Source organism: Protopterus annectens, chromosome 1.part0 (genome assembly GCF_019279795.1).
Source record: "Protopterus annectens isolate FY-2018-M chromosome 1.part0, PAN1.0, whole genome shotgun sequence".
NCBI lineage: Eukaryota > Metazoa > Chordata > Ceratodontiformes > Protopteridae > Protopterus > Protopterus annectens.
This window is the reverse complement of record NC_056725.1, coordinates 591,458,910-591,474,444: the sequence shown is the minus strand read 5'-3', so window position 1 is coordinate 591,474,444 and position 15,535 is coordinate 591,458,910. Positions and strand designations below refer to the sequence as shown.

At 40.9% G+C, this 15,535-nt stretch overlaps 1 protein-coding gene across 1 annotated transcript in view; it reads right to left on the bottom strand.

Annotated features, from left to right (window-relative positions):
* IARS2 (isoleucyl-tRNA synthetase 2, mitochondrial) overlaps positions 1 to 15,535 on the bottom strand; it is a 1,410,425-nt gene that overhangs the window by 64,377 nt on the left and 1,330,513 nt on the right. The gene's annotated exons all lie outside the window — the stretch shown is intronic.

Below are 15,535 nucleotides of genomic sequence, written 5' to 3'. Positions count from 1 at the left end.
TATTTTGTCATTTTGGACTAATTCTGAGCATATCTGGGAATTACCACCCAGGTTCCTACCATAACTAAAGAAAGCCTTGTGATTATCCTTAGTGTCCTGTGCAATTTTTCTCTCGAAGCTGGCCTTAGACAATTTTATAAGTGCCCGTAGTTTTTTGCTAATACTGATCAGTGATGCCTTCCCTTTTTGGGATTTTGCTCTATCATTTAGTAGCTTCCTCCTTCTATTGTATAGTTTGTTTATGGCTGGGGTCCACCAGACAGGATGCCTGCCTTTGCAGAATTGGGTCTTGGTTTTATTTGGGATCGCATGATCCATGCATTCCTGAAGGTGTTCATAGAATGCGTTTATAAAGGATTCTGCGGTCTGGGCTGCATTTTCCACAGGCCCGGGGGCTTTGAAGGATTCCACCTCGGTTTTGAGGAGTGTGAAATTTGCTTTAGAGAAGTTTTTCACTGTGGTTTTCTGGGCAGGGGGTGGGGTCGGGATGTGAATATCCAGTGAGATTAGTTTATGGTCTGATCTTACCAGTGAGGGATACACTTCTGGTCTGGAGCATAGCGTCCCCATGTTGGTGATGATCAGGTCCAGTATGTTTTCCCCTCTTGTGGGAGTGGTAACAAGTTGTTCCATAGCATTTGAGTTTATAAATTCTAGGAACCTTTGGGCTAGGGTGCTGGAGCTAGAGTAATGCTCCCAGTCTATGTTTGGGTAGTTGAAGTCGCCCAATATAATGGTGTTTGGAGAGGCATTCATATTTTCCAGTGTTCTCAGAAAGGCCAAGTGGGGTTCCTGGGTTTGGGAGGGTGGTCTGTAGCAGGCTATAAACTGGAAGGCAGTTTTACCCACTGTTAGTTGTACATGGATAGTCTCTGATGCTTCGTGCTTTGCCACCAACCTGGAGGTGTGGGTATCTTTGATGAATATCGATACTCCCCCTCCTTTTGTGGTTCGGTCCAAGTTTTGGGGCCGAAAAGCATGGTATGAGGTATAACCTGGTAGTGCTGGGGTGCTCTCGGGAGCCCTGAACCAGGTTTCTGTTACTGCACAGATATCGATGTTCTCCATGCTAAGGAGAGTTTCGAAAGTGCATCTTGAGGTTTAGACTTCTGGCGTTGAGTAGCATTACTCTTAGTTTCTTATCCCTTGTGATACCTATGGAGGTGGGTTTGTCTTTTGAGCCTTGCCTAAAAAAGGCACTATGGGGGTAGCAAGAGCCTTTGCCAATATCCAAAAGCCCAGGGGTGACAGGTGCAAGCCATCCCTAGCGAAGCATCGTGGCTTGTCGAGCATATCATCCCAAGCTGACAGGCATTGGATCCCCTTTGAATGACACCAGTACTTAAGCCAATTGTTCTCCAGTTTTTTTTTTTCACAGGCAATTAGCAGGAGCTAACAATAAAAATATATCACATAAGAATGAGCCATATAATATTTAGTAGCTTATCACCATGTTGAGTACAGTATACAGTATTTACATCATGCTAAAATCAAAAACAATGAGTAACAAGGTCACACAGACAAACCAGCCAGTAAAAACTAAAAGAAAAATCTAGCCAAGCTAGACTTTCCACTGTGTGATTCCTTAAAACCTCTTGCAGTAACACGGGATATATGCAAATGACCCCTTAAGGACATCAGTGTTTCAGCTATATGGCAGTTCTGAATGTCCTTGACTTTTTTTTTCATTTTTAAGTCTGTTATGGACAAATTCAGGCCAATAAAGCCAAATGTTTGCTAGATCTAGATTGGTCTATGTTGGCTAGATCATACTAAAATTACACATATCTAAATAACATTTAACATTATTTTACAGTTCATGTATAAAGCCACACATAAATGTTAGTACACAGACAGCAGATGAGGCATATGCATGTTTTATTCAACCAGTTATTCACTTGAGACACATAAACAGGTAAGAAAGTTTGAGGATACTTACTTGATGTGACTGCATAAGAGGAGGACTTAATAATGCTGCTGGTACAAGGGCAGGATTATTTGGTTGATAGATAAGGTTTCCTTGGATTTTACAATACACATGGGAAAAAACAGAATAAGAAGGAGCTTAGTAATTCTATTAAGTATTTCTCCTGAACCCCTAGCAAGCAGGATGAATCAAATACAAGGAAGAGTGTCAAAGATGCCGCTTACAGAACAATATTTTTTTCTGGCACCAGTAATAAAGTACATCTGTGTTACTGAATCTACACTTTTCTGCTTCATTTTTCTGCAAATTCACAGTTTTGCTTCATGACCGTCCAGCTCTCTTACTCTTGCCATATAATACCACCCATAGTGTGATGTCATCAAGCACACCCCTTCCCCACCCTCGGTTCTTGAACTACAATCCTTGACTTTTCCCATGACTGTTTTAATTCTATAGGGAAATAGATACTAGATTGCTTGGTTCCGATCACATCAGCTTCTTGCCTAATTGATTTAGTTTGCTTGCGGTAAACTCAAGGCAGCGGTTATTACTGTCACTGTTTTGCTACAAATCATCATTCTTTTCTGCATTTTAAAGCTATGTTTAAACAATGCTTTAATCATCTGGAAATGTTAGTAGAACAGCTGGCTTTGCATCAGTATGTATTATGTGAACAAGAAATACGATGCTCTAATGTATTGCAATACTGAATGTAATCTCCATTTTTTCACAGGAAATTAAACATATTGTGAGGACAAGTCCAACACTGATACAAAGTCAGGTGTATTCTGCAAAATTGGGGAAATTTGAGATGTACAGTTGCTTCTGATAATTCCGTTTTACACGAGCAGCCTGAAAATGGTATACTTCTTAAGAAAAACGTAAAGAAATTGTTGAAAATTGCCCAGGTGAAAGGGTTTCAGGTTCCAAGCACGAAAGACAAAACAGAGCAATTACTTTTTTTTTTTCAGAGAACAGAGTTCTTCTTGCACCAGAGACATTGTAGTCTGACTGTTTGCAACTACTTTATTTTGCTCTTGGGATATTTGTTGCATTAGTATCTGAAGGGCACAGGCTAAAGTCACATTTTTTAAAGTATTCTAGGGATAACTTCAGCACTCGGATAAGATTGATGCCATTGGGGGTGTTGCATAAAAATCTCACAGTAGGTGCGAGTAATCAGCCTGAGAACTTTACAAATGCTAGCTAGTCTCTCTCAGCGTAAATGCCAAATAATGTTTCCACAATATTACTTATGCCACACCTGTCATACTCTTTGGTCAAGAATTTTATATAAAATAGAAAAAACAATGGTGTGGCAGTGTAATAACAGTTTGAATTAATATACAAGAGGAACGGCAAAGGCGGAACCGCTAAAGCCGCATTATCTACGCTGTTTCTTTAGCTTGTTGAAAGCATAATTACATTATTCTTGCAATATTCTTACAGGTCTTGATATGCTTTGACTGAGTTTCAGCTTTTTTTTTTTTTTTTTTAGGTGGACTGTGTCTGTTATCATTTTACACATTCACATTTCCTGGAAAGTTTTAGTGCATATGATTTCTTATTGCTGGAGTGTCTGGTCCTGTTCCCTGCTTAAAAAGGGTGTTGTATAATTGTGTTGCTATCAGTACATCTTTGATTCAGACAATATTTTTGATAACACAATTTTGTGTTAAACTGCATGATGATTTCCTTTGACCATGACTTTAGATTTTGCAATGCTCACTGGAGATTATATGAATTAATCTGTCTTTCTACTGAGCAGTATTTCTCAATTGCAAGTCTCCATATGAAGACAAAAGATTCTTTTAGAGGTGTAAAGTTACATCAGAGTCAGTATGAGATTTGTTAGTGGTTTGCTTTATATGGCACTATAGTATACTGCTATTGTTTTTTATTACTGAGTTAAAAAAAAAATAAGATGATGATGGTCTGTTTTCCGCAATTCAGCTAATCTATTTATTTGACATTTGTTAACCAGGAAAGGTCCGACTGGGCAGAAGCCCATTTTCAGCGAAGGTCCGAGGGAAAAGCTCCAAATATATATAAAAATTAGATACGTTTGCAGAGAAAATGTTGGCAACATCAATTAGGAGGGTAATAAAATGAGATAACACAAAGGTTAGTAAATACAATTACGTTTCAACATCCATAAAAATAAATTAAAAGAAGAGTAATTAGACTGTACATAGAAAACAGACAAGCTGACTTACAAAACAGTTTATAACTAACGATACTTAGGTGAGAAGATGATACAGAGGAGGAAGAATAGGCTAGGTACAGTATTTAATGAATATATAGGATACAAAAGGATGATATTCATAGGTAACTAATGAGAAAAGGGGTTATAGAGAAGAAGAAGAGTTTTTTGAACTGTAATAGTAATGGAGTGGTGTTAAGAAAAGTGGGAAGGGGAAGAGTAGACGGAGTAGTGACAGAAGGCAGCAGGGCAGTATAGTCAGCAGAAATGAGGAAAATTGGAGGAGGGCTAGTATCTAAGTGGGGTAAGGAATGAAGAAAGGAGGAAATGGTTACTGGCAGACTAGGTAAGGTTATGAATGGGGATATTGTTTTAGAAATAATTAATACACCAACACCCTAATCATCATTTCATTTATTGCTTTATGTGGCTGAATGAAGGTTTTCCTACACATTTATGAAATCCAACCCAATGAGCACTGGCTTGTGAAACTGATGATTTGTAACCTGACATGTCTCCAGGAGTACTTCTCATTTTAATGGCATGTGAAGAGTGCAGTTGGTTCAGTTAAGTCTTGCCACTCCTTCTGGGTGTTTCTCTGTTCCCCACAGTTGTGTGACTACGCAACTGATATATAGTTGTATGCATATAAACATATGTATGTGTATTTCTTAATTAACTAATTTGTTTTTTTCTTTACTAGGAAAGTCCAACTGCACAAAGCCCCTTTTCAGCGGAGACCCAGAGAGAAAAGCACCACATTATGTGCATTTGAATGAGAATGAGACCTTTGTTTGTATTTAGCATGCTTATAGTAAATGTGCATTATCTCTGTTACATATATGCTTTTTACACTTGCTTTGTAAGCAAATTTTCTATGTATTAACATTATTTCATTTGTATTTAATTGTTCTCTTGTATGTAATATTGTGGAGCTTTTCTCCCCGGGCCCTCCACTGAAAATGGGCTCTTCATAGGCCCAGTGAACTTTCCCGGTCAACAAATGCAATAAAAGAATATGTTAAGCTCAGACACATGCATGCACACAGAGACATATTTTTATGTTTGTGCTGGGAAAGAAATTTTCTTTTGCTTAAATGAGTTTGAGATAGTGCCCAAGTTAAAATGCCGTTCAACTTGTTGACCCTTATTCTCCTTTTCAATTTTCTAGTGACCTTAGACTTAAAGGATGTATATCATCATATTCCTATCTATCCAGCTTTCAGACATTTCTTCAGCTTTTTTCTGTGTCTGAATTACATTATCAATTCTCCACTTTATCATTTTGCCATAACTTGGTCATCTTTGCAAGACTCTTTTTCAAAGAGTCAGGAATCTCTCTCTTGGGTAAGAGATCTACAAAGGATGGGACTACTTAGAAATCTTTTCTGATTTCTTTTGACAGACTTGTTTTCCTGTGGTATCTCCTGGACACCTCAGTTCAAAGAGCTTTCCTTCCACAGGGAAAAAAAAAAAAAAAAAAATATATATATATATATATATTTATAAAGATCTGTTCCAGAAGCTTTCCACTCATTTAACTGTTTCAGCAAGGGAATTTTTTAGGATTCGAGCTCTCATGGCATCCATAATACTCATGATATGACAGCTCCATATGAGAAGTCTCTATGATCCCAACATCAACATCCATTTACTTTTCAAATTCTAGTTTTGGACTTTGTGAAAAGGAAGATCATGTGGTAAGAGACAACAAATCTTTCTGAATCCAGGTCTCCTTTTCTACCCTCCTGCTCTAGCCCAGTCTGTCATTATAGATGCCTCATACTTTGAATGGAGAGCAGTGCCAAATGTAATAAGGATGCCCATGTCCACCAAGTTGTAGCAGGAAAGTGCCCATCCATGACTGCAGGTACTAAAGTGTACTTGAAAGGATGGGAGGCCAGTGTTTGTAACCAGACGAGGGAAGGGTGCTTACTTGGTGTAATCTGCAGCTAACCTAACCAGTGATGCTGCTCAGTATCAAACCAGATGCTCTCTGAGCAGCAATAGTCCTGGTGCTATAAAAAGGTAAGGTAGACCTGAATAGTCCTAACTAAATGTGTAAATGCTGTTCAACATGCAAACTGAGATAAAGTTCTGGGGTGTTTCTTACAGGGAAATTTCAACTTCTGGTGATTGCACGTATTCAAAGCACCAGTAATTACCATTGCATGAAGAGCAGCTTCTCGCAGATGGGAGGCTTACATCACTTGTGGTCTCCAGGACCCCTATAAGTGTTTTTAGACAACAGCACTGTTATGTAGTATGTACACAAGCAAGAGGAAACCAGATATTAGCCTCTCTTTATTGAATCAAGTGAGAGAGATGGAAACAGTTGATGCAACACACAAACACCATACAGAAAATGAGAAGCATGGGGTTGATGATGGTGATGACTGAGTCAGGGTCAGTTAACAGCATTTTACCTACATGCTATACATCTGTGCTTCACACCATCTTCTGATACCAATTTAGATAAGTGTGACCCAATCCATATGTCCTAAGACTTTGGTTCTTGCAGTGGGAAGAGATGACCATCAAAATGAATATGTTTGCCCTTTGTACAGCTCTCCAATTGAGCACCTAATATTTGTGGTTCCCCATATTTCACTGTAATTATTTTCCCATACATGTCATGTCTGTTACAGGGTCATAAACTGTGCACTTAAAATCATATGCACATTTTTGAACATTTTCATCAGATCAATCTGCACAGAAAATCCACAGTTTCTTAAAGTTTGTCATATTAACTAAAAGGATGACTAAATGTAAAAAATAGTTGGAAATTCCAGCCATCCCTCTGGCACAGTATGTGGTAAGAGGAGCTTGTCTTAATCAGTTTCTTCTAAATTACTCTAAGCTTGTTGCCGTCATCCTTAGAAAGTGTTAAGAGTTTTTGAAGTTGGACACTGGATTAAACAATAGGTGCAAGCAGAGGTGAAAATGGCCATATTTAGCTTGACTAGGTGCTAACAATAGTATGCTCTGCATTGATCCTGTTTTTTTTTTTCATTTAATGAGAAACTTTAAATGATGGGCTTGATAACATGTATTCATTTATTTAATTAATTTTACTTTGTTAACACAGTAACTCACTCAAAGCAAGTTAGTGATTTTAGACATTGCCTGGGTGCACCCTTTGGGAAACAATGCTTAGATTTTTACTTTTTCTATTTTTGCGGGTAGGGTTGGGAGTATGGTTGCATATGCTTCTTTAGAAGGTGATTCACGGTTGTCACTTCTCACAGAATTCAGATTGGCTACAACAAGAAGCAGGATTTATGCTGTATGCAAATCATTAACTTTGTTGCTATTGGAAAGTTCTGCCACTAGATACCAGACATTTGATACCTTGAAATACAATAATGATTGACTTACAGCAAGACACAGGAGATATGCTGTATGCAAATTAATGATTTTTCATTGGTTGTGACTATGTGTCTGGAACATTAATTGGTTTTATTCTGTTGGTTTATCCTGTCTTTAAATTCAGAGTGAGCACAGCTAAGACATATGATCTGATGAAGGCTAGTAAGCCGAAAGCGCTTATCAGGGAATTTTACTGTGCTCCCGTTTTTGTTGTTTTTACTGAAGATTAAAGCTTGTTTTTAACATTTTTACAGCTGTGGTGGAACCGAGGTATTTTTATATGTAGGTAGGTTTTTGTGGGGGTCATTTGTGGGCATGATCAGCTTGGTGGAAGAAGCTGGTTTTCATGGAACTTGTCTGCAGCACACAGCTGAAACATTACAGGTAGGTGGATATTTTTATATCTGGGGGCTGGCCAATTATTGATGTAACATGCTGAGTGTAACTGCTGGAGGAGCAAATAAGTAGGAATTGCATTTTTGTTGCAATTTGTATGTTTTAAATAGTGTAACATTTTTATGCTCTTGTTTTTTATTGCAATGCTCTATGTTTTAAATAGTGTTTTTATTTCATACCAGTTTTACTGCGCTTTGTGTGAGCAGTTATTTCAGTATACATGTGTGAGATTTTCTCACATTTAGATTATTCTTCTTTCATTTTAATGTGAACACTGTGACAGGATGGATTATATCTTTGTTACAGATGGAGTAGGTTTTAGGTTTTGTGGTAATTTCACAGCCAATAATTCTGTGCGATTATTATATAGGTCAGTTGACCATTTGTATATGTGTAAAAAGGGGTTTACTTCATAACATTGAAATTTTATAACGTTGAATTTCATAACATTTACACCATAACATCGAAAATTCAAAACACTGAAAACCCATGACATTGAAAACTCAGTGTGCTTCATAACATTCAAAACTACAGCGCACAAGTAAATAATATCACCTCCACCTACCACCACCACCACCTAACAGACTTTCTACTACGTTTCTGCAGGGGGGAAAAGCCTCCCCCGCACGCTCCCACGTGGGGGGCTCTGCCCCCTACACCCCCGTAAATTAAAAATACCAACTCCAAGATCACATTACAGTGGAAAAAAGTTAATTTGCTAACCCCATTGTATACACTGTAGTGCCATCTTGGAGTTGGTATATTTATAATTTACAGGGGTGTGGGGGCAGAGCCCCCCCACATAGGGGGGTGCAGGGGCACTTGCCCCCCTGCAAAAATGTAGTAGAAAGTGTGTTTGTTAGTTAGATGTTGTTGTAGGTGGAGAGGATGTTATTTACATACGCACTGCAGTTTTCAATGTTATGAAGCACTCTTTCAAAGTTCAGAGTTTTCAATGTTTTGGTATGTAGATGTTGAAATTCAATGTTATGAAATTTCAATGTTATGAAGTAGACCCGTAAAAAGATATACAAGTGTTTATAAAGCTGCATGTCATAAGCACAGTTCATTTAATTATGAGATCCCATCTGTTTTGGCCTTACTTCCCGGAATTTCACAAACTTCCACATTTAGTGCATTTTCTGTCTGGTAATATGGCACAACATAGCCTCTTGCCACCACTGTTCTTTGTTCAATAAGAAGACTATCATTTATTTGTTTGCACTATGTTAACCAGGGAAGTCCACTGGACCATACTGAGCCAGTTTTCAGTGGAGGCCCGGGGAGAAAATCTCCATGGAAGTATAGAAGTTGCACAGTATAAAGACAGTATGTGATGAGACAAATCCCTCTAGGAATATTGTAATAAGGAAAAGTTAGATGCCTTGACTAGGACTGGCATCATTTTCCATGGATTCAGCATATACATGCCAAACCACTGAAGTGAAAACTTGCTGATAAAATCACCTTAACACAATTTTCCATCAGGGTTAGAAGAGCCCCTTGGCTTTTGAGCACTTACTCTGGTGAAGCACTTCTACAGATTTACAACTACTGGTATTAGATTATACTGTGACTGAGGTCTATGGTGCTGCTCCTCAGTGGACCACCACAATTTCTACTGGTAATAAAGAATGTCTAGCATTTTAGTTCATAGGTTCATAGGTTCATAGGTTCATACTAGGCTATCTGCCCGAGGGCATTTATAAGCCTAGCCCATCGTTTTGTGGCTTGCGCCACCCCTTTAGTATGGGGAACTATACCCATTATTTTGCTGTGCCTCTGTCGAGCAGTGACACTGAGGTAATCCCTGGGGTATATCTGCGATCTCCCATCCATTGGTCAAGATTTCTCTTGAACAAGGCCAGCGAGGTGCTCTGCCTGACATATACCGGGATTTTGTTCCACAGCATAGGGAGTCTTTGGGTGATGAATCTATCCCTCCAGCACGTCCTATTAATGGTCGTGTCGAGGTTTGAGTCTCCGCCCTTGTGACTCTGATGGATCTAGATTTTTTGAGGTGAAGCATATTCATCAAATCTGGGTTTGACATGGCCTTATATGTTAGGCAAAGGTCACCTCTGAGCAAGCGGTAGCGACTGAATAGAGCTGGAGTTCTTTCAGTCGGGCAGCATAGGACAGATTTTGAGACCCTTTATCCTTTTGGTGAGGAACTTTTGTGGCCTCTCCAGCTGCTGCAAGTGTCGGGTCAGATACATTCCGAATGGGGCATTGTACTCAATCATTGGTCTGATGAGTGATGAGTAAAGGGAGACCATGACCTCCCTTGATCTAGATGAGAATCCCTTCATGATAAGGTGGGCAATGTAGAAGGTCTTTCTAACTACTTTAGCTACATGGGTGTCGAATGACAGACTACTATCAACCTGGGTCCCCAGGTCTCTGATAACTTCTTCTGTGCTCAGTGGATTGCCACCTATTTGGTAGCTAGGGGTAACCTTGTTCTTCCGAAGGGTATGACTATGCATTTTTTGGCATTTAACTTTAGGCCATGGCTCTGGCACCAGTTATCCGTTTCTGTAAGACCCTTCTGTAGGATATCTGTGTCAGATGTGTTTTCTACTATGGCCCAGTTTGCAGTCATCTGCAAACTTTGTCAGCCATAACCCTCCTGTGTTTGCTTGTACTTGAAAAGTAGATGCCAAACAAGAGTGGGCCCAGGACTGAGCCCTGTGGGACACCACTTGTGACGGGCTTTGAGTCTGACATGGCGCCAGCAACTCTGACCCTGTGGGTTCTGTCACTCAGCCAGTTTGCAACCCATCTTGTGATGTATGGGTTAACATTTAAGCTGATGAGTTTTTCAATGATACACGAGTGGGGAATTGTATCAAAGGCCTTCGCCAGATCGAGGTAGGCTGTATGGACTGCCTTTCCCTCGTCAATGGCTTTGGTGACTGTTTTGAAAAAGTCAACCAAGTTTAAAAGGCATGATCTGCCTTTGACAAAGCCAAACTGGGTTGGATCCAAAGTCTGCAAATTCCCTATGTCTTTATTTATGAGGTCCATTATGATCCTCTCCATGGCTTTGCAGATAAGGCTTGTCAAGCTAATGGGCCGGTAATTTCCAGGATCAGTGGAGGCACCGCCTTTGTGAAGTGGGACCACAGTTGCTGTGCGCCACTCCCTGGGTACGTATCCAGAGGTAAGACTTTGATTAAACAGCTGTTCTAGCTGTGGGTTTAATTCCTCATTGAGTTCGTGGAGCACACAGCCGGGGACACCATCTGGTCCCATGGATGCTGTGTTTTTTGCTTTGGAGAGAGCAGTTCTCACTTGGGCGTTGGAAATTTTTGGGGGGCTGCAATCATTTGGTATAGATATCTCTCCTTTTGGGGGGGAGAAGTTTGCACTGAACCTGTCAGCCAGTATGTTGGCAATGTCTGTAGGATCAGTAATCTTCACATCTTTTTGAACTAGTTCAGAGCATATTTGGGAGTTTCCTCCCAGGTTTCTAACATAGCTAAAGAAGGCCTTATGATTGTCTTTTGAGTCTTTAGCTATTTTTCTCTCAAAATTTGCTTTGGATGATTTTATGAGAGCTCTTAGTTTTTTACTTATAGTGATCAAGGGTGTCTTACCTTTTAAGGATTTTGTTCTATCTTGTAGTAGCTTCCTTCTTTTGTTGTAGAGTTTGTTTATGGCTGGGGTCCACCAGACTGGACGCTTGCCTTTGGTACAAAGAGTCTTTGTTTTGTTTGGGATTGCCTTATCCATGCAGTCCTGCAGGTGCTGGTAGAAGGCATTTTAAGTGATTCAGCGGCTTGAGTACTGTTTTCCGCCAGCTCGGGGGCCTTAAAGGAGATCACACTAGTCTTTAGAAGTGTGAAGTCGGCTTGGAAGAAGTTTTTTACTGTGGTTTTTTTTATTGCAAGGGGGGGTGGGATGAGGACCTCCAGTGAGATTAGTTTGTGATCTGATCTCACCAGTGAGGGTATACTTCGGTGTTGAACATTGTGCTCCCATGTTCGTGATGATGAGATCAAGTATGCTATCTCCTCTTGTCGGGATGGTGACTAGTTGTTCCATGGCATTTGAGTTTATGAATTCCAGGAACTTTTGGGCTAGGGTGTTTGAGCTTGAGTAGTGTTCCCAGTCTATATTAGGGTAATTGAAGTCACCTAGTATGATGGTGTTTGGTGATACATTTATCCCCTCTAGTGTTTTCAGGAAGGCCATGTGAGGTTCCTGAGTTTGTGAGGGTGGCCTGTAACATGCTACAATTTGCAGAGCAGTCTTGCCTATGGTTAATTGCACCTGGATGGTTTCCGATGCATCGTGCGTTGCCACCAGTCTTGAGGTGTGGGTGTCCTTGATGAATATGGATACCCCTCCTTTCTTGGTATTGTCCGGATTTTGGGGCCGAACGCATGGTATGAGGTAAAACCTGATAGTGCTGGGGTGCTCTCAGGAGCCTTGAACCAGGTTTCTGTCACAGCACAGACATCGATGTTCTCCATACTGAGAAGGGCCTCGAGTGCGTGCATTTTGAGATTTAGACTTCTGGCATTGAGCAGCATTACCCTTAGTTTTTTCCTTTTTGTGTTCTAGGGTGGTAGGTTTAGAATTTGAGCCTTGCCTAAAAAGGCACTATGGGGTGGCAAGAGCCTTTGCCAATATCCGAATCCCAGGGTGACAGGTGCAAGCCGTCCCTTAAGCAGCGTGGCTTGTCCAGCATGTCATCCCAGGCAGACAGACACTGGATCCCCTTTGAATGACACCAGAAATTAAGCCAATTGTTAAAGCTGATCATCTTATCTCTGTATTGTGGCATCATTCTTGGTGAAGGTAGGATACTGCTCAAGGTCAGGGTCATACCTGCCTGGGCTACATAATCAGAGAGCTCCTCAATGTCTCTTTTCATGTAGTCCAAGGAGGTGCGTCTCAGGTCGTTTACACCAGCGTGGACAATGACTGAGTCATATTTGTACCTGCTGTTGAGAGACCTGAGTGCTTGCGTTATGTGGCGGATTCTAGCGCCCGACAGGCAGCTTACTGTGACCCTCTCCTTACTCAGTCTGGTGAGCGGACGCCAGTGTGTCTGACTATGGAGTCACCAATGACTAGTGTGTCTGGCATTGTGTTTGGCCTTAAGGGCTGTGACTGTTTGACACTCTGACTGTGAGGTCTATGTGTTGCAGGTGTTTTGTTCTGAGGTGGTGGTTGTTTGGGTGTCTGCTTTGGTGGCCTCTGCTGTTTTGGTAGATTTTTGATCAGAGCCTCCGAGTATGTCTTTGTGTGTTTATGTGTATGATTTGAGGTTGTGATGGTACTATGTGAGACTGGGTCTATAGTGTGTGTGGTAACCTTCTCCTCCTGACTGGTCTTGCCAGTCCTATGTTGAGAGAGCTCAGCCTCCAGTTTGGCCGTATAGTTGCATCTCTCACATGTATTTATGTTTTGTGGGAGGAGGAGAGGGTTGTCTGTGTACATGAGGCAATTGTAACATTGCCTCAATATTCCCAGGTTCACCAGTTGAGCAGGAGAGGATACTAGCAACTGATCCCTCGACATGCTAGAAGGACTAGACAAAAATACTTTGAAAGAGATTCCGGGGGACGTCTGTGGCTTGAACACCTGGAATAGTGGGTCAGAAAAAACATTTTAGGAAATAATTCAGTTAGTCGAAGGTTAGCTCAGTGTACTTAATTTAAAATTGGTTTGTGCATTATTTGTGTGATTTACTCATATGATTTGACTTTAATCACAAGTTGTTTTAATTTATGTGAATTCCATGATTATTGTTTTAGAAACCTTATTGGTTCATAGGTAAGTACTAGGCTAGCTGCCATTGTGGGCTATTTTAAGCCTAGACAATTTCCCTTTTTCTGCTCAATCATAGCCTCACCTCAGGCTTTGTGTCCAATGAATGGCGCACAGCAACTGTTATCCCACTCCACAAAGGGGGAGCCACCACGGACCCCAGGAACTACGGCCTCATTAGCCTGACGAGCCTGGTCTGCAAAGCTATAGAGCATATCATCATGGAACTTATAAACAATGGCATTGGTAATCTCCAAACTCTGGAACCTACCCAGTTCGGGTTTGTAAAAGGCAGATCATGTCTCCTAAACCAGATAGACTTCTTTGAAGCGGTCACCTAAGCTGTAGATGAGGGTAAGGTGGTACACACAGCCTATCTAGATCTCGTCAAGGCTTTCAACACCATCCCCCACTCTGGAATTATAGACAAACTCACTAAACTTGGTATAAATCCCTATGTCACAAGATGGGTTGCCAACTGGCTCACTGACCAAATCCACACTGTGAAAGTAGCAGACTCTAAATCCAACTTCAGACCAGTGACAAGTGGAGTACCACAGGGTTCAGTCCTAGGTCTTCTCCTGTTTGCTATCTACTTCAATGAAGTACAGGCTAACACAGAAGGTCTTTGGCTAACAAAATTCGCAAATGACTGCAAACTAGGAGCCATAATCAAATCTCCTAACGATGTGGACATCCTACAAAAGGGCTTTACTGAGACAGATACCTGGTGTCAAAGCCATGGCCTCAAGCTCAATGCCAAAAAGTACACTGTCATCCCTTTTAGTAAAAACTCTGTACCCATGAACTACCACATAGGCGGTAGTCTACTTAACACCGAAAGTGTGATAAGAGACCTTGGGACACAGGTGGATAGTAATCTCTCCTTTGATAATCACATCGCCACAGTAGTCAGGAAATCCTTCTACGTGGCACACCTCATCACAAAAGGTTTCTCATCCAGGAAAAAATAGGTCATTGTTCCCCTCTACTCATCACTCATTAGACCCATTATAGAGTACAACGCCCCTTTTGGTATGTACCTCACAAGGCATCTACAACAACTGGAAAGGCCACAGAAATACCTCACAAAGAGGATTACCATCCTCAAACAGATGCCCTACGCAGACCGTCTAAAAAAACTCCAGCTTTACTGTCACATATCGCCTACTCAGAGGTAATATCTGCCTAACATACAAAGCTATGTCAAACCCAGAACTGTTGGACATGCTCCACGTAAAGAAATCCCAATCCCTCTGAGCTACATACTCTAGGGACCTAAACTTTGTCACCACAATAAACAGAACATGCTGGAGGGATAGATTCCTTTCTCAGAGACTTCCCATAGTCTGGAACAAACTACCTATCTATATCAAACAAAGCTCCTCATTAGCACTCTTCAAGAAAAATCCTGATGATTGGATGGGAGATGGGAAATTCACCTCGGGGATCACTTCTGTGGCTCTGCTTGACAGGGGCACAGGTAGATAATTTTCTTAGGTGGCAAAAGCCAGGGTACCATTTGGCTAGGCTTATATAGGCCCTAGGGCCAATAGCCTAGTACCTACCTATGAACCTATAAACTAACTTATCCTATTTGGTTATATATTGGCTTTACCCATCCCATGGTCGATAATTATGTATTACCCCGCATGAGAATTGGGATCATATTGTAGATAATTGGAAGGGACCCGTGCATTGGATAAAGCATTTATGAGCTGCTTCTGTCCACTAGTATCACAGGGACAGTCCTTGGGTAAATGTTCTGTTTCCCATCTACAGATTTAAGTTGCGCTTGAAAATGGAGCAGGAATGAACTTTGCTTTACGTAGTTGGGGAGACTATTCCACAGCAGC